General features: G+C 44.7%; 2 pseudogenes across 1 annotated transcript in view; both read left to right on the top strand.

Moving 5' to 3' along the window:
* The window catches only part of LOC105550294, a 931,651-nt pseudogene that overhangs the window by 128,113 nt on the left and 783,642 nt on the right, over window positions 1–19,896 (top strand). The window lies entirely within an intron of this gene.
* On the top strand, window positions 493–1,663 carry LOC105550302 (annotated as a pseudogene).

Genomic DNA, 19,896 nt, shown 5'->3' with positions numbered 1-19,896 from the left:
CAAAGGGCCCGAAGTGGGACTTTCCCCTTCTTGAAAAAGTTGCCACTCTTGCAACTTGAGTATTCTTCCGCCTCGAAAAATAGCCCCGCCTGTTAAGCCCCGCGGGTGTCCGCGCTCAGTGACCTCTGCAGACTCAGGCCAAGGGGCACGGCCGGTGATCCAGACATTGCCTGCCTGGGGCGGGCGCGGCTGGGATATGGGATAAGGCCCTGGGCTAGAGCCGATCCAGAGAAGGGACAATCCTCTGGACTGAGAATGGGCCCTGGTGAACCTAACCTGCACTACCCGGGAAGACTCTGGGGACCGAAGTGGCCCCGGTGGGTGCCTTCAGCTATGAGAGCGACTAGGGTATTTGGCCAAACTCCCTTTGCTTTCCTATTGAATAAGTAAAATCAAGGGTGGTGAGGCGGCAGCGTGCACGGCTTCGCCCCCGCCCTTTCCGCCAGGCGGGAGACACGTCCCCAGCCCGCCTTCCTTTCCCGGAGGGTCCACATGGGTCGGGTCGGGCGCGCTCCCGTGCAGCCGGCTCCGGCCGGGACCGCCCCATGCGCTCTCCCTCCCGGCCTTGGCGCAGGCGCAGGCGCGGGCACACGCGCCGCCGCCCGCCGGTCCTTCCCTTCGGCGGAGGTGGGGGAAGGAGGAGTCATCCCGTTTAACCCTGGACTCCCCGAACTCTCCTTAATTTGCTAAATTTGCGGCTTGCTAATTCTTCCTCCCTTCTCTTCCCTTCCTTCCTTCTGGCTCACTCCGTGCCCCGATAGCAAAGTCTGGTTTATATTCAATGCAAATTGGAGCAAACCCTACCCTTCACCTCTCTCCCGCCACCCCCCATCTTTCTACATTGCTTTCCATCGAACTCTGCAAATTTTGCAATAGGGGGAGGGATTTTTAAAATTGCATTTGCAAAGTTCGGTGTCTGGGCTGGCGAGTGGGGGAGGGAGGGAATGGGGAGTAGGCCCCGCCCCTACCGTCCTTTGCAAATAAAAATCTAGCGGGGCGGGGGGGAGGAGCAGGAAGTGGCGGTGCGAGGGCTGCTGCACAGCTAGCAGAGCCTTGGTGAGGAGGGCAGCGCCTGCCCTGAGCTCTCCGCCTCCCCCGAGCTCTCCGCCTCCCCCGCCCGCCAGCCCAGGAGGCCCCAGCAGCAGCCACCAGAGAAGCCCCTGCAGCAATGCAACAGCCAGGTGGATGCCTCTATCTCCAGCCTCGTGGCAGACAGGACCTGTTAGGATGCAGCCATTGTGGGCAACAAGGACTCGCCCTCCATCTGGGCCGCCATCCAAGGGAAAACCTTCGTCAACATCATGCCAGCTGAGGTTGGTGTCCTGGTTGGCAAAGACTGCTCAAGCTTTTTTGTGAATGGGCTGACACTGGGGGCTAGAAATGTACTGTGGTCCCGGACTCACTGCTGCAGGATGGGGAATTGACTCTTCATATGAAGAGCATCAGTGGAGCCCCCACCTTCAATGTCATTGTCACGGTGATTGCCAAGACACTAGACCTGCTGATGGGCAAAGAAGGTGTCCACGGCAGTTTCATCAACAAGCAGTGTTATGAAATGGCCTCCCACCTTCAGTGTTCCCAGTACCGACCTCCTTTGTTCCTTCCCCTCCACCGCTTCCCACAGCTTTGCCCCCCTTTCCATCTCATACATACACCATTTTAATTTCAGGGGCCATCACCCCACACACCTTATTGCTGCCAAATATTTCTGGTCCAAACTCAATTTTATAGCAGCCACCCCTCTATTAAATCTGTTAGCCTTTTCCTTGTGCAGGTACAGTCCAGTCCTTGGTAAGTATGCACATGGAACCCACATGGACATCGAGAGCTGCCCCTCTGAACAGCTGTCTCCTCACTGGTGCCCTGCCCTGCAGATTGTAATTTCTTCAGTGGCCTTGAACTCTGATCTCTGCCTTCTCAGCTCAGTGGGGCTGCCCTGCTCTGAGTGGACTCTAGCCCACTATGCAGCTGCTGAGAAATTCTCCCCAAACAGCTAGGAAATCATGGGGCTTCCCCCTTAAGTTTCCTGTTGTACTATCTGTTGTCCACTGTCTGAAAATAATTTTATGGTTGTTTATGGAGGCAGGATTAGTCTGATATGATTTATTCCAGCAGAAACAAGCAGAAATCTGTTATACTCTTTTAATTACTGTGTCTTTATAATATTATGGTAGACAGAATCCTAGGATGACCCCCAGTGATCTTTGTTCTCATATAATCACTTCTTCCTGAGTGTAGACAAAGCCAGAGATGAGATCTCACTCCTGTGACTGGGTTACAATTTATGGCAAAAACAAGTTAGCAGATGTAATCAGGATTGCAAATCAGTCAAATCTAAGATAGAGAGATTATCTTATGAGCTTGACCTAATGAAGGTGAGTTCCTTGGAGGGACTGAGGTCTTCCTGGAGAGATGTGAAGTGCAGGAGGAGGGTTTCCATGCAGGGCGATTCTCCTCTGCTGGCTGGAGAAAGCATGCAGTGGGAACATGGGAGGCCTCTAGGAGGAGTGAGAAGCCCCTGGCTGACAGCCAGCAAGAAAACAGAGATCTCAGTCCTACAGTCACAAGGAACTGAATTCAGCTGACATGAGGAAACTTGAGAGGAAGTTCTTCCCCAGAACTCCCAGAAAGAAACCCAGTCTAATTTCGGCCTGTGAGGCCCTGAGAAGACCCAGCTAATCCAGGCCTGAACTTCTGATCTGTGGACACTGCAAGAAAGTAAACTGCTGTTATTTTAAGCCTCTAAAGCTTGCAGTAATTTAGTATGCAGCAGTAGAAAATTAATACAAATAAAATGGAGAAGACTTTGGAGTGGGGACAAGAATGAAACGGTGGGAGAGGGATGCCTGTAAGGCTGAATTGGGTCTACCATTCCTCAGCTAATTAGCTATGGTCTATTAAGGTGCATAGCTATACACAAATATTGGCACTAGGTTGAATCCAGAGGAATAAGATATTGCATTCTTGAGAGTAGATAAGAACACCCTGAATTTGGGGTCACCGTATCATCAGTCATATATCAGGTCCCTCTGGGAAGGTCTAGAGGAAGATTTACAGGATACACTTGTGACAACATTAAAGGCTTCTTTCTTCCCAAAAGGGACCCGATGTCCTCTCAGTCAAGAAGCTCCAGGTTTCTGAACTGGAAGCCAGGTTATAAATTCCCACTATACTGACTCCATCAAGCTTCTGTCCTCAGAACTAGAGTTTATTAGTAAAAGATAGACTCATGGGGGTCTAGGCATTTATTCTCTTATTTTATATAAATCACTGAATGTGCACAAACAAAACAGACTTTGAAGAAAGTAAGTCACAGTCACCACAGGAAAACAGCTTCGACATCCTCATGAGTCATCATGGATGTTCTGTTGGGAGGACTTGATATGAGGGTTTCCTCCTCATGGGCTAGTACAGATCCGGGGGAAATGTCATCAAGTCCTCAATTCAGAGTGTAGCAGCTGGGGCTGTTGATTCGTTAGGCCTCCTGCAGCTGGAGATGCAAGTAGTGAATTTTCATGGCCCCACAGGTGCCCTTAGGCTAGTATTCTTCAGAGCCAGAATCCAACAAGCCACTGAAGCTCTGGGTATTTCCTTTTCCTCAGTCACCCACATAAGTGGCTTCAGGTCCTTCTGGGGAAGGCCTGAAGGAAGATTTACAGCATACACTTGTGGCAGCATTGAAGGCTTCACTGTTCCCCAAGGGATCCAATCTCCCCCAAGTCAAGAAGCTCCAGGTATCTGAACTGGATGCCAGGTCATAAATTCCCACTATGGTGACTCCATCAGGTCTCTGTCCTCAGAACTAGAGCTTTTCTAATTATTACATAAGTTGATTTCTTAGTAGATTTCCCATTGATTACACTCCCAGACACCTCACAATGATTAGTAACCACCACATGTCCCTGCCTCTCAAGGAAATCCCTCCTGCCTTGTCTCTAGAGGGCTGAGTCCCACAGCCTGTCCTCTATTCTTCCAGAACTCTGTTGTTCTGACAGCAGGGAGGGCAAATCCATGTAGCATCTCCCGCCATGACCTCCGGCCTGCAGAGGAGAGGCGCCACAGGACCTTTACATGCACGCTCCTGTTTCCCTCACCCATGCATTTCTTAATGCCTTGGTGAGGAGAATATCTCTGGATCTTCCTTGGTGGGAGCTAAAGGAGCAAAGATAAATAATGCTATGGGACCCACTGAGAATTGGGGCTGTGGAAGAGTGGCCACTGAAGTAATAGACAGACGCAGCTATTGCCAGATACTCAGTGCCGGAGCAGGGAGGGAGAAGGAAGAAATACGGACCTCACCTTCCTCTCACTTCTAGCCCCCCATTGCTAAACCTAACTAGAAGTGTGCACGCAGGGGAGCCAGGGATGCATTCTAGAAGGGACAAGCCCTGAGTCCCTTCTAGAGCGTAAGACAGGATGGAAATGAGTGGAGAGTGGATCTGTGGGCAGGAGGAGGGGATGTTATGGGGAAACAAAAGGAGAATACTAGCTAATAATGCTAGGTGACACTAATATCCCAAAGTCTGTGCTCGTTTTCAGAAAAGGAAGTTCAGCATAAAGCACTCAACCAGGAGTCAAGATACTGTTACTTTCAACTGTTGTTCCAACAGCTGTATTATAACGGGCCAGTTTATTTCACGCCTTTCTAATTTGACCTAAAGTGCTGGGTGGCACTGGGGCTGGCACAGCCTTGCTCAATTATGTGTTGAAGAGTATACAGAGACTGCCAGGCTGAGGGAAGATGCAAGAGAAGAGAAGAGATGCTCTCAGGAAACAACAGACCACATGGCCCCAGAGTCAGGGGCAGCATCAGCCACTGTCAGCTGCTCATTTTCCCAGACAGAGCCCACAAGCCTCAGCCATGCTTTGCTTCTGCAAGATGCTGCTTCAGCTTTTCAATAAACCTGCCTGAATTTAAGCTGACAGGGGTTTATTTCTCCTTCATCATAAATGAAATTCTTCACCACAACAATCTCCAATGAATTGTGGGCACAGCAGGCAGGCCCATCCCTGCTTCTGTTCCACTATCTCCCCTGTAGGTTGAAAAGAAGGAGGTACTGAATTACCTCCAAATGTTCCTCTGGCTCTGATGGTCTGTTATTCTGGTTTCTTTCTGGCTACTTTGTTTTTGGAAGCATGTGTCCTAAGGCGTCCGGTTGAACCCCTTTGTCTACTGTGTCCAGGCATTCCTGGTGGTATTTCAGATAAGACACTCTTGGGTTACTGCACTCACAACCTCTGAACCAATTATATGACCATCTGTTTCATGGTCACATGTTTGCTCATCTTATATGTACATAAAGGGAGGGGACAGACAGCAAACTTGCATGTTATAAATTGTATCATCTTAAAAAGGAAACAAGGCAAGACTTTGCAATAAAACCTTAAGATGCATTAAATTTAAGCCTAATGCAATAAAGAATACTAAGGAGGCTGAGGTGGGAGGACTGCTTGAGCCTGAGAGGTCAAGGCTGCAGAGAGCCATGATCATACCACTGCACTCCAGCCTGGGCGACAGAGCAAGACACTGTCTCAAGAAAAAAAAAAAAATTATTCAATGTAGTCGAAAAACTCTTATGTAGAATACTATTGCTCACATCACATCACGTCAGCCCTTTAAATGGCTTAACACTTATTTAGGTACGATCCATAGTTTTCCTGGTAATTAAATACCTAAGAACAATTAAGTATAAAAAAGTTACTGCCTTGACAAGAAGATTGTAAAAATTTTAAAAAGACAAATAAATAAAAGAGTCAAAACTGTAGCTCTGTGGGGGCTCAAATAACATCTAATTCAAGTCACAATGAACATCTAGCAATCATTCTGAACACCATATAATTCACTTAATACATTTTGCCTGAACGCCCAACACATCTGAATTACCAACTCCCATATGTAGCCAAGAAACTGACAATCATTTATAAATTATCACCTGTGACTCCATCTGCTCTACACACTTATTTTTAAAATTTTATTCATTTATTATTTTTATTTTTTGTAGAGATGGGATCTCACTATGATGCCCAGGTTGGTCCAGAAACAGAAATACACCCACACTAATTTCATAAATCAGATGACCATACAGTCATTCGATTTATGAAAAAAAGTGCCACACGGTGCAGAAGGAAAAGGATGGTCTTTTCAATAAATGGTGCTGGATCGAGCAGACACATCCATGTAGTAAAAAGTGAATCATAGCCGGGTGGGGTGGCTCACGCCTGTAATCCCAGCACTCTGGGAGGCTGAAGCGGGCAGATTACTTGAGCCCAAGAGTTTGAGACCAACCTGGGAAACATGTTGAATCCCCATCTCTACAAAAAATATGAAAATTAGTCAGGCAAGATGGCACACACCTATAGTCACAGCTACTCAGGAGGCTGAGGTGGGAGGATCGCTTGGGCCAGGAGGTGGAGGTTGCAGTGAGCTGAGATCCTGCCATGGCACTCTAGCCTGGGCAACAGAGTGAGGCCCTGTATGAAAAAAAAAAATACAAAAACTAAAATAAAATTGCTATAAGGTTAACACAGAAAAATGTATTCATACTCTTAAGTTAGGCATTGACTTCTTAAGCAGAACACAAAAAGCAGTAACCATAAAGGAAGAGATTGATAAAGTATAATTTCATTAAAATTAAGAATCTCAGGCTGGTGCAGTGGCTCATGCCTGTAATCCCAGCACTTTGGGAGGCCAAGGCAGGTGTATCACTTGAGCCCAGGAATTCCAGACCAGCCTATGCAATGTGGCAAAACCCCATCTGTACTAAAAATACAGAAAAGAGCTGAATGTATACTGCAGTAACTTTTCAAAGATTTCTTTGACACAAAGTTCTCAGAAATCTTAAAGCTAGCATTTCAGAATAGAAAAAAAGAGCTTCTGAGTGTGGTGGTGCTCCCCTGTAGGTCCCAGCTACTTGGCGGCTGAGGCAGGAGGATCACCTGAGCCTTGGGAGGTCAAGGTTGTGGTGAGCTGTGATTGTGCCACTGCACTCCAGCCTGGGCAACAGAGTGAGACCCTATCTCAAAAAGAAAAAAAAAAAAAGGTTAGGAGAATCTCCATTCATGAATAAACACCATTAAAAGGGTGAAAAAGCAAGCTACAGATTTAAAAAAGGGAAATGCAATACATATACATCCTAGAAAGGACACATATCCAGATTAAAGTATTACAAATCAACAGAAAAACAAGCATATCAATGAAAACTGGATAAAAAGATTTAACAGGCACTTCACATGGCAATAAAAGATAATCTCAATACCAGGAAAATGCAAAATGAAACCACGCTGATATATTACTGCTCCTCTACTAGAATAACAAAATAATTTTTAACTGACAGGCATCAGCAAGGATGTGGGGTAACCAGAATATCCCTGCTAAATGGTACAACCACTTTGGGAAAACGTTCAACAATCTGTAATACTAAAGTTTTATCATTCATGTACCTCTAAAACCAACAATGCCACTCCTACAAATATACCCCAGTCTAGTAATGTTCTATTTCTTGATCTGTGGGGGTTCACTTGGTAAAAATTCATTACCGGTTGGGTTTTTGGTTTTTGTTTTTGTTTTTTTTTTTTTGAGACAGGGTCTCACTCTGCCATCCAGGCCGGAGTGCACTGCCATGATCACGGCTCACGGCAACCTCAACCTCCCGGGCTGTGGCTCTGGCGGTCCTCCCACCTCAGCCTACCGGGTAGCTGGGACTACAGGCACACACCACCACACACAGCTAACTTTTGTATTTTTAGTAGAGATAGGGTTTTGCCACGTTGCCCAGGCTGGTCTGGAAATCCTGGGCTCAAGTGATCCGCCCAGTTTGGCGTCCCAAAGTGCTGGGATTACAGGTGTGATCTACTGCACCCGGACCACCTGCACATTTAAAATTGTGAACCTCTTCTGTATACTTCAGTAACTTGTCAAAGATTTCTTTGACACAAAGTTCTCAGAAATCTTAAAGCTAGCATTTCACAATAGAAAAAAAGAGCTTCTGGTTCACTGGTGAAATTTTACTAATAAAATTTAAAAACAGAAAGAAAACTACTAAAGCATATCAGCTCAGAACAAAGGCAAAGCACTACCAGCAGATCTTTTCTTTAACTTCCTGCAGCACTGGGATTCATTCTTTCGGCAAAGAAAGGATGAACAACACTGGAACCCAAAGAAAAGATACCACTGCAAGAAAAGACTTCTTTTCCAAAGCAGCTCTAGCAGCAAAAGATAGGAGGAAAGCGAGGAAACCACGCCAAACGTCTTGGTTAACTCTTCGGTGAAAGGACGGCAAATGAGATGATCTAAGAAGCCAGAAAGAGAGACACACACACAGGGAAATCACAGCAACTCTTTGGAGTGCAAACACCAACCCCACAGTCCAGCCTACTGGAAATCCTGCGGTTAATTTGAGGCTTGCCCCGCTAGTCATGAGGTGATTCAGTGATGGCTACAAACGCTCCTCACGTGCATCCTGGACCTGGCACACCTGGCTTGCCCATCACCAGCCTGGAGACACCAACAGGAGCAAAATCCCGGAGGCCACTAAAGACCCCAACTTTGCAAGTCAGGGACGCGAGCGCTCTCGCCTCTCAGGTCCCCAGAGGGAACCGATTTCTGGCCTCAAGGGTGGGATGCGGGGTCAGTGTCCGCCACAGGATATACGAGGACATGCCCCCGAAGCTGCTCCGTCCCTCCACCCCCTGGGATGCCACAGAACACCCACTAGCGAGTTTCTGCCCCGGCGCCCACGAGAGGTGGGGTGCGGGCGGCAGTGACAGGCGAGGAATCGAGCGCAGGGAACTTAGGCCCAGGCGGCGCCGCAGCACACGCCTCCCCATCCCCCCCCGCCGCTCCTCCGCCGCCGCTCGCAGCAAAACTTGGGACAGCCGCAGCTCGACCCAGCTGTGCACCCGCGGTCCCAGACTCACCGCCCGCCCGGCCAGGCGCGGCGCCCTCACCTCGGAAACGCTGGGTGGACTTCGCTGTAAGCCGTAACTTCCCATCCAGACTGCAGCCGCGCCGCCGCGCCTCTGCCCGCTCCTGGCGCCGCAGGTCGCCCCTCACGCGTTCCCCAAAGCTCCGAGCTCACTCAGAAGCTCAGGCAGCCTCGCGACCGTCACCTAGCCCCCAATACAGCCGCTGTCTCAACCGCCGCCCAGCCCCTAGCCTGCTGCCCGCTGTCTCCTCAGGGCCCTGCTCTGCGTTCAGGAGAGCCCAAGGCGCAGGCGCAGATGCAGGAGGGCCTTAAAGGTACTCTGCCGCCTCTACCGCACAACGCATTCGCGCGGGCCAAGAAAAGGAGTAACCGAGGGGATGCACCCAGTGCAGCGGAGACCGGGAAAGCTCTCTCTCCGGGAAATCGCCTCTCTTTCAAAGCACCAGCCCTTGACCCTGCAAATCACTGATTTCCCCGGCTACTTGAACTGCCCCTGCCAGGTTAAAGAGGCAGAAGACACACCCCCTCGGGGGCCGGGGGCGACCCCGCGCTTAGTATTGCGAGCCTCGCGCTGCCGCTCTACCCCCGAGTGTGACTTCCAGGCCCCGGCACGCGGTGCAGACGCGCAGTCTTGGAAGGCAGTCCCCAGCTGATCCGAGAGGTGGCCTTAGGTCACTTGCTAAAACAACCAACGTGTCAATGGCACTTGTAGTTATTTTATAATTTAAATTTATAACATTCTGCAGATGGGCTTTCACTGAAATCAGCCTTTGAGAAAAAGAAAAACTTTTTTTTCAACAAGATTAGGAAATACCAAGAAATAGGAAGTAAAGCCATGCCGTCCACCCAGCTAACAACTTTGAAAACTTGAAATTTTATGTAAGGCAAATGTTTGCATAACTTTAGGTCATGCCATCATCATCATCATCATCATCATCATTATTATTATTTTGAAACGAAGTCTTGCACTGTCACCCAGGCTGGAGTGCAGTGGCGCAATCTCGGCTCACTGCAACCTCCGCCTCTTGGGTTCAAGTGATTCTCCTGTCTCAGCCTCCCGAGTAGCTGGGACTACAGGCCCGCGCCACCGTGCTCGGCTAATTTTTGTATTTTTAGTAGAGACAGGGTTTCACCATGTTAGCCAGGCTGGTCTCGAACTCCTGACCTCAGATGATCCTCCAGCCTCAACCTACCAAAGTGCTGGGATTACAAGCATGAGCCACCCACTACACAAGGCCTGCCTAGAAATAATTGTGAGAAATAAACGAACCCGTCCGAACCCAAAGAATGGACTCAGAGACCCAGAAAACAGCAGAAGTGAGACTTTTAATAACAGTCTTGCAAGATCGGGTGTCTGGGAGGCAGACAGACCCAGTACGCTTACAACAAGCAATTTATCCCCTAGTGTGCAAGTGCCTCCCCCGGTTCCTCATAGGTTGAGTACTATGGGGTCAAAATATTCCGATGTTGCCTATTGGATCTTGGGTTGGGACTTTTAGGATTTTTTTGTTTTGTTTTGTTTTGTTTTTAGGGTTGTCTCCCTGCATTTTGTTGCATTCCATAATGCATTGCAATCATGGTCAGCTCAGGGGCTTTTCAAGTATTTGACTTACTACCTAGGCAGTCAGGCAAGCTGATAAGAATAGATGTAGTGAACTATTTTGCAGGCTAGTAAATGTTCATTCTAGACTAAACTCTTTGGTTCGGACAAGGCAGCTAAGGTGGGGGAGAGAAGGTGGGCGACAAGCAGTCACCGGCTATTAAAGCAGCGGCCTAGTATATTCTGTCCTTCCATAGTCTGCAGGCCCAAGCCTAACTTCCTACAATAATTACATACAAAAGTTTTAAAAAGGGATAAAAGAAAAGAGGGGACGTCTCGAATATTCATTCTTCTTAAGTTCCCCCCTCAAGAAACAAGAAAAAGGCAAGCAAAAGAAACCTAAAGCAGGCCGGGCTCGGTGGCTCATGCCTGTAATACAAGCACTTTGGGAGGCCAAGGTGGGTGGATCACCTGAGGTGAGGAGTTCGAGACCAGCCTGGCTAACAAGGCAAAACCCTGTCTCTACAAAAAAATTAGCTGGGTGTGGTAGCACCCGCCTGTAATCCCAGCTATTCAGGAGGCTGAGTAAGGAGAATCGCTTGAACCCGGGAGGTGGCGGTTGCAGTGAGCTGAGATCACACCACTGCACTCCAGCCTCACCATAGGAATGAGACTGAATCTAAAAAAAAAAAAAAAAGAAAAAGAAAAATCCTAAAGCAAATGGAAGGAAATAATAAAGATAACAGCAGAAATCAATGGCATTGAAAACAGAAAAAAACGAAAGGGGAAACCAGTGAAAATAAAGCTGTCTCTTTGAAAAGATCAATAAACTTGACAAAGAAAACGAGAAGTCACAACTTATGAACATCAGGACGAAACAGAGACTACACTCATACAGACTCTGCAGATATCAAAGGGATGATAATAAGGGAAAATCTATTTAAAATTCTGTACACACATATATTTGACAACCCAGATGAATTGGACAAATCTGTCATAAATATCAGCTAAAGAAAAACAGGTCATCTGAGTAGCTCTGTAACTATGAAAATAATTGGATTCCTTATTTTAAAATTTCCAGAAAAGAAAGCTCCAGGTCCAGATGGTTTCACTGGAGAATTCTAACAAATGGTTGAAGAAAAATTAACATCAATTCTTTTTCTTTTTTTAGGCGGATACAATCTCTTCCAGAAAACAGAAGATGAAGGAACACCTCTCAACTATTTCTATGAAGCTATGATTACCCCAACTCCAAAACCAGACCACAAAAAAATGTATCAGTCAATGAAGAAAAATAATTTGACAAATTCAACATCTATTCATGATGGAAATAAAGAAGGGAGGCCAGGCGCTTTGGCTCATGCCTGTGATCACAGAACTTTGGGAGGCCGAGGTGGGCGGATCACCCGGGATCAACAGTTTGAGACCAGCCTAGCCAACATGGTGAAACCCCGTCTCTACTAACAATACAAAAATTAGCTGGGCGTGGTGGCAGGCGCCTGTTATCCCAGCTACTCAGAGGCTGAAGCAGAGAATTGCTTGAACCCAGGAGGTGTAAGTTGCAGTGAACCGAGATCACGCCACTGCACTCCAACCTGGGTGACAGAGCAAGACTCCGTCTCAGAAAAACAAAGCAAACAAAAAAAGAAATAAGAAAAATAGAAAGAAGAAAAGAAAGAAGGGAAGAAAGAAAATGTTTTACAGCTATCAGAAACATAGGAATACAGGACTTCGTCAGCTCGATAAAGACCACGTACAAAAAATTCACAGTTAACATCCTACCTCAAGATGAAAGACTGCATGCTTTTCCTCTAGGACTGGGAACTAAGCAAGGAAGACCATACTCACCACTGATATTTCACATGACTATCCTACCCAAATCAATAAGGTAAGACAAGGATATCAAAGGCGTACACTGCGAAGGCGGAATAGATGAACGTTGCCCTATTCTTCCTGCTCATTACATCTAAAAACCTTGGGCATTGTATATAAAACAAACATAGGAAGACTGAAAGTCGAAGAGAAGATAGGAGGCCATCTGGCTTCCTCAAGACCCACAGAAAGCCAGGAGATGAGTTCCCAGGATTCCTCCATGCCCCCTCCGCCATACATCCTAGATGTAGAGTCAAAGGAGATGGCAACCCAGAAATACCAATGACTACAGATCCAACAACCCCCAATACAATCCTGCTCTCTCTAGGCAAAGGATCAGCAAAGGGGCAGTCTAGCAAGACAAGACACTTATATATGATCATCCTATTCTTCAGGTCAAGCACCATGGAAAAAAAGCTGTGGCTGCATCAACATAAAAGCCAGCAAAATCCCAGTGAGGGGCTTTGGGTTTCACACTTGCACAGGTATAATGACATACCCTAAACCCCCACCTTGCCCGGGGGTTCTTTAGGTTCCAGCATTTTCTTTATCATGAGACACACAATGACTAAAATGCTGGAAACTAAAGGCAGAGAAAATATCTCAAAAGCAACAGAGAAAGATGACATCTTACCTAGGGGGGAAAAACAATTTCAATGACAGATGTTAGAGAAGGAAGCTGGAGCTGTCATCATCATCCCTGCCAGGTGACAATATGTTTACCTCCCTGTCAGTAGAAACCACATTTGGAGCCTAGACTTCATTAGGTGGTCATGAGGCGCCTCTTCCTCTGTCTGCTAGGCTGGTGTCAGAGGAGTCCTAGTGGAGAGTCAGGACTTTCATCACCACTCAGCAGTAACAAGCTGCCTGTGTCCTGTGGTGTCACTGGAGGCCACATGGAAAGCAGTAATGAAGCACTCCTACCCACCCAGCCAGGGAGGTAGCAGTGGAGGAGGAGTGGGCTGCTGGAACTCCCTCTCCTACCTTAGCAGCTCCTCCACTCAGGGTGTCAACAGAGGTCCATCAGGTGAGAAACTGGGATTTCTGCACACACCTGGCTACAATGAGATGGCAGCACTCCCCTTCCCCTGCAGAAACAGACTCAAAAAAAGGAAGTTAAAACAGAAGGTTTCAATAAAATCAAAACTCTGATAACATAATACCCAAAAGTCCAAGTTTCAATTGAAAATCATTTATCATACCAAGAACTAGGAAAATCTCATACTGAATGAAAACAGACAGCCAACACACACTGGTAATGAAATGACAGAGGTATTGGGATTGTCTGATAAACACTTTAAAGCAAGCAAGCCTGATGAAAATGATTTAATGAGTAATTATGAGCACACTTGAAACAAATGGATGAGTAGAAAGACTTAGCAAATAAATGCAAGACATAAAGGAGAACCAAATAGAAGTATTAGAAGTAAAAATACAACAGCTAAAATAAAACATTCCGGCAGATAGGCTCAGCAGCAGAATGGATGGTGCAGAGCAAAGAAATTCATATACTGCAGATGAAAAAAATAGAAATTACACAATCTTAACAGGGAAAAAAAATAGACTGGGTGAGAAAGTGAACTGAATCTCAGGGACCTGTGAAACCACCTCAAAAGGTCTCACTTTCATGTTGTTATCTATGTCTGGAAGGGGAAGAGAAAGAGGACAAGGCTGAAAACATACTCAAAGGAAGTAAACGGCTGAAAGCTTCCCAAATTTGTCAAGAGACATAAACCTACAGGTTCAAGAAGCTGTGAGAACCCCAAATAGGATAAAACCCAAAGAGATCTATGGCAAGACACGTGAAAAAATAAAATGTTGGAAACAAAAGACAAGGAAAATATCTGGAAAGCAACAGAGAAAGGTGACACCTTACATAGAAAGGAAAAACAATTCCGGTGATGATGGATTTCTCATCAGGAACCATGGAGGCAGAAAAAAGTTGCCCAGTGCTTTTCAAGCCGTGAAAGAAAACAATTGTCAGCCCAGACTCCTCTCTCCAGCGGAAACATCTTTCAGGAATTAAGGGGAAAATCAAAACAGTTTCAGATTAAGAAAAGCTAAGGGAATCTCTGACCAGCAGTTCTACCTTAAAAGAAAGGCTAAAGGGAGTTCTCTAGACAGAAAGGAAATGATTAAAGAAGGAACCTTGGGACATCAGAAAGAAAATTTTAAAAAACGGCAGGCAAAATAGGCCTTCTTTCTCCTCTTGTGTTTTCTAAACTATGCTTGACAGTTTCAGGAAAAAAAAAAAAAAAATCATAGCACCATTTGATGTGGTTCTAACTCTCCATAAAGAAAATGTTGGAAACAATTATAAACTGGAAGGGTAAAGAGACCTACATAGAAGGTTACTTGTCTATCATTCACTCAACTGGTGAAACAATGACACCAGTATACTGTGTGGTCAGATATAGATGCACAGACATATGAATATATATACCTGGAAAAACCAAGAGGGCTATACAAACACATATACTAAAAAACACAATGGATAAGGCAAAACACCATTCTCAAAGATGTTCAAGTCACCACAGCAAGTAAGAAAAAGAAAGCATATCCAGAAAATGAAACCAGAGAGAACAAACAGAAAAGAAAAAACAAAGTGGCAGACTTAAGCCCTACCATATCAATCATCGCATTAAATGTTGATGGCCTAAGTACACTAATTACAAGTCAGAGATTGGCAGAGTAGGTTAATGGACATGACCCAACTACATCCTGGCTACGAAGAGATTACCTTCAAACATGATACAGGCAAGTAGAAATCAAAAGGCTGGAAAAAGATATATCATGCAGACATTAGCCAAAGGAAAGTAAGACTGGCTATATTAATGCCAGATATAGTATATTTCAGAACAAAGAAACTAATCAGAGAGAGAGAGGGATGTTAGAAAATGATGAAAAGGCCAATCCACCAACTCCTCCCCCTACAAAAGTCATAAATGTCTATGCAACAACAACTGAAAAATACTGAACAGATAGCTAGACTAATCCACAAATATAGCTGTATGCTTCAATGTCCCCCTTTCTCAACAATGTATACAACAACCAGACAGAAAATCAACAAGAATATAGAAGAACCCAACAGCATGATCAACCAGCAGGACTTAAATTGACAATTTTAGAACATCCAACCACACCAGAATACACATTATTATGGGATGCATTGTGCCCAGCCCCCCCAAATTCATATGTTGAATCAGAACATTAGTAGCCACTAGTGATTTACTAATTAAAACAATGAGAAATTGCTACATACCTATCAGTATGGCCAAAATAAAAGTGTGACCACATCAAGTGCTGTCAAGGATTCAGAGAAAGTTGAATCACTCATACATTGATGGTGGGAATGTAAACTGTTACAGCCCACTCTGGAGGATATCTGTATAGTTTTTAATTTTAAAACTGTATGTGCAACTACCATATCCCCTAGGAATTGCATTCCCTGCATTTATTGCAAAGAAATAGAAATCATGTCCACACAAAACCCATGTACTAAAGTTTGTAGCAGCTTTATTTTAATAACCAAAACTGGGGAAACAATGTACAGACGACTTTCATGAGGTGAATGGTTAAACAAACTGCGGTATATATCTATAGCACTAAATAGTCCTCAATGATTTTTTTTTAAAAAAGGAACAAACTATTGATACCCACAATGACATGGATGAATCTTCACTGAATTATGCTGAGTGGACAAAGCGTAATCCCAAAGGTTAGTTGTAGGATTTCATTTATGTAACATTGTTGAAATGAATAAATTACAGGAATGGAGAATAGATTAGTAGTTGCCAGGGGTTAAGGAGGGAAGGAGGAGCAGCACTGAATAGACGTGGTCATGGTTATAAAAAAGGCAACTTGATGAATTCCGGTGTTGATGGAAATGTTCTCTACCTTGCTTATGTCAATGTCAATCTCCTGGTACTGTGGCATTGCAATACATTTGCATTATATGCAAATATTACCATTTTGGAAATATTACCGAGATGTTACCATTGGAGAAAACTGAGTAAGGGGTACAAGGGATCTCTCTATTTCTCTCTGAGTTCTTAAGATTGTAGTGAATTATTAAAACATAAAAATTAACTTTAAAAAAACCTAAGTATATTTCTCCTTGATGGATCATGCCTTTGCTTAGAAAACATTAAGGCAACAATTTTTTCCCAACACCTTTTATTTTCTTGAAGACAGTTTTAATAAAAGCTGTTCTTAGGGCTTTTCCTAAAAGTTTTAAACTTTTTTTTATTTTAAAGGAGTCTCGCTCTGTCGCCCAGGCTAGAGTCTCCTGCCTCAGCCTCTGGAGTAGCTGGGACTACAGGCGCCCGCCAACACGCCCGGCTAATTTTTTGTATTTTTAGTAGAGACAGGGTTTCACCGTGTTAGCCAGGATGGTCTGGATCTCCTGACCTTGTGATCCGCCCGCCTCGGCCCCCTAAAGTGCTAGGATTACAGGGGTGCGCCACTGCGCCCGGCCTAGGGGATTCTTTTTAATGCGTCTCTTTAAGCATCGTGCTGGGGAGGCCATGAAAATCATTACCTCTGGAGGGTTGGGGAGGAAAGCTGGAAAAGGAACGTCCCGGGTATTCTCGTTTGTCCTCCCCTGTTTTCATCTACTCTTTTCCTCAGGGAAGCTTATATGGGTCCAGGTGTCACATCGCAGCTGCCACATTGGCGGATTAAGAGCCTGGCGCGGTGGCTCATGCCTGTAATCCCAGCACTTTGGGAGGCCGAGGCGGGGATCACAAGGTCAGGAGATCCAGACCATCCTGGCCAACATGCTGAAACCCTGTCTCTACTAAAAATACAAAAAATTAGCCGGGCGTGGTAGCACCCGCCTGTAATCCCAGATACTTGAGAGGCTGAGGCGGGGATCACAAGGTCAGGAGATCCAGACCATCCTGGCCAACATGCTGAAACCCTGTCTCTACTAAAAATACAAAAAATTAGCCGGGCGTGGTAGCACCCGCCTGTAATCCCAGCTACTCGGGAGGCTGAGGCAGGAGAACTGCTGGAACCCGGGAGGTGGAGGTTGCAGTGAACCGAGTTTGCACCACTGCACTCCAGCCTGGCCACAGAGCAAGACTCCGTCTCAAAAAAAAAAAAAAAAAAGCCGCTGACAAATCTTTCTCCTGAAGGGGTAAGAGCCTCAGTTAGCCCACAGCAATGGAGTCAGAAGTAAAAGCAGAACCAAAAACACTTTTCTCTATGTCGTTCTCTCTCACCTACCTGTGAACATCAACCTTCCATACACACCGGTTCAAAACCGCCTTGGTCTCTAAGGGAGGTTTACCATTTTTCACAGGTCCCGTGAGCCATGTTTCCTTCTTGCTTCTCCAGTTCTTCCAGGGCTGAGTTTCAGGAGCTGCTCAGCAGTGCAGGCTAGTTCAATATCCTGGTTTAAAACCGTTTGTCTTGCTTTGCTACTAGAATAAAGTGCCTCCTAGACCAGACATAAGCCGTGTTCCCTCGGCTTCCATTTTCTACAGATAATTGGAATCATTTATTCATTAGATGTTTGGTGGTGAAACCATCTAGATCTGGTGCTTTGTTCTGGAAGGTTGTTAGTCATTGCTTCAGTTTCATTAATAGAGATCTATTTAGGTTATCTATTTCTCTTTGTGTGAGTTTTGGTAGACTGTGTCTTTCAAGGACTTGGTCCAATTCATCAAGTTATCAAATTTGTGAGCAGAGAATTGTTGATAATCTTCATCTGTTATCCTTTTAATATCCATGAGATCAGTAGTGAGGACCTTCTTTCCTTTTTGTTATTTGTAATTTGTATCTTCTCTCATCGTTTCTTGGTTCACCAGCTAGATGTTTATCAATTTTATTGATTATTTTAAAGAACTATGTTTTGGTTTTGTTGATTTTTCTCTATTGATTTCTGATTTTCAATTTCCTTGATTTCTCCTCTGATTTTTCTTGTTTCTTGCTTTCCACTCACTTTGGATTTAATTTGTTCTTGTTTTTAGAGTTTCCTAAACTGTAAGTTCAGATTATTGATTGTAGATCTTTTTTCTTTGCTACCATATGCATTGAATACTATGAATTTGTTTCTAAGCACCAATTTTCCTGCACCCAGAAATTTTTTATAAGTTGTATGTTTGTTTTCATTTAGCTCAAAATATGTAATTTGCCCTGAGACTTTTTCTTGACCCATATGTCATTAGAAGTGTGTTGTCTGATCTCCAGTTTTGGGGTTTTCCAGCTCTCTGTTATTAATTTCTACTTCAGTTCTACAATTTGAATCGAGGGCATATTTGGTATGATTTCTATCCCATTAAATGTGTTGAAGTGTGTTTTATGGGCCAGAATGTGGTAGATCTTGGTGAACACTCCATGTGACCCTAAAAAGAATATGTATTCCGCTCCTGTTGGATGAAGTAATCTAAAAAGTCAGTTGAATCCAGGTAACTGATGGTAGTGTCCAGTTTCACTTTATCTTTATTGATTTCCTGCCTGCTGGATCTGTCAATTACTGATGCTGAAGTCTCCCACTGCAATAGCGAATCTGTCTATTTGTCCTTGAAGTTCTATCAGCTTTTCCCCCTGATATTTAGATGCTCTGTTGTTAGGTGCATATCATTTAATGATTGTCATATCTTCTTAGAGAAATGACCTCTTTATCATTATATATTGACTGTCTTTATCCCCATGATTTTCCTCCCTCTGAAGTCAGCTCCATCTCAAATTAATGTAGCTACTCTAGTTTTTTTGTTTTTGTTGTTGTTGTTGTTGTTGTTGTTGTTTTGACTGAGTTTCACTCTTGTTGCCCAGACTGGAGTACAGTGGTGCAATCTCAGCTCACTGCAACATCCATCTCCCAGGTTCAAGCGGTTCTCTTGCCTCAGACTCCCAAGTAGCTGTGACTAAAGGCATGCATCACCACGGCCAGCCAATTTTGTATTTTTAGTAGAGATGGGATTTCACCATGTTGGTCAGGCTGGTCTTGAACTTCTGACCTCAAGTGATCCACCTGCCTCGGCCTCCCAAAGTGCTGGGATTACAAGTGTGAGCATCGGCACCCGGCTGCTACTCCACTTTTCTTTTGATTACGATGAGTATGATATATCTTTCTCCATCTCTTCACTTCTAATATCTCTGTGTCTTCTTATTTAAAGTAGGTTTGTTGTAGACAACATATAGTTGGACCTCATTTTCCATTCTGCCAGTCTCTGTCTTTTAATTGGTGTACTTGGACCACTCACATTTAAAGTGACTATTGATATCATTGGATAAATATGTATCATATGTGTAACTGTTTCTATTTTTTTACTTTCTTCATTGTTTCCTTTTGTGTCTTTTACTCTTTTTCTACCTTCTCTGGCTATAATTGAACATGTTATATGATCTCATTTTTTTCTTCTCTCTTACAATATGAATTCCATTTCTTAAAAGAAAAATGGTGTTTTTGTTTTCACCCTATTGCTTGCCATATATACTTACAAGTAATCTAAATCAACTTAAAGTAATGCTATGATGCTTCATGGGTCATGCAGGTACCTTAAAAACAAAATTCCTAATTCCTTCTTACCACCCTTTATTTTTTTTTTTTTT

The sequence above is a fragment of the Mandrillus leucophaeus genome, unplaced genomic scaffold, assembly GCF_000951045.1.
Source record: "Mandrillus leucophaeus isolate KB7577 unplaced genomic scaffold, Mleu.le_1.0 Scaffold475, whole genome shotgun sequence".
Lineage (NCBI taxonomy): Eukaryota > Metazoa > Chordata > Mammalia > Primates > Cercopithecidae > Mandrillus > Mandrillus leucophaeus.
The sequence above is the reverse complement of the archived record's forward strand: the minus strand, read 5'-3'. Positions and strand labels throughout refer to the sequence as shown.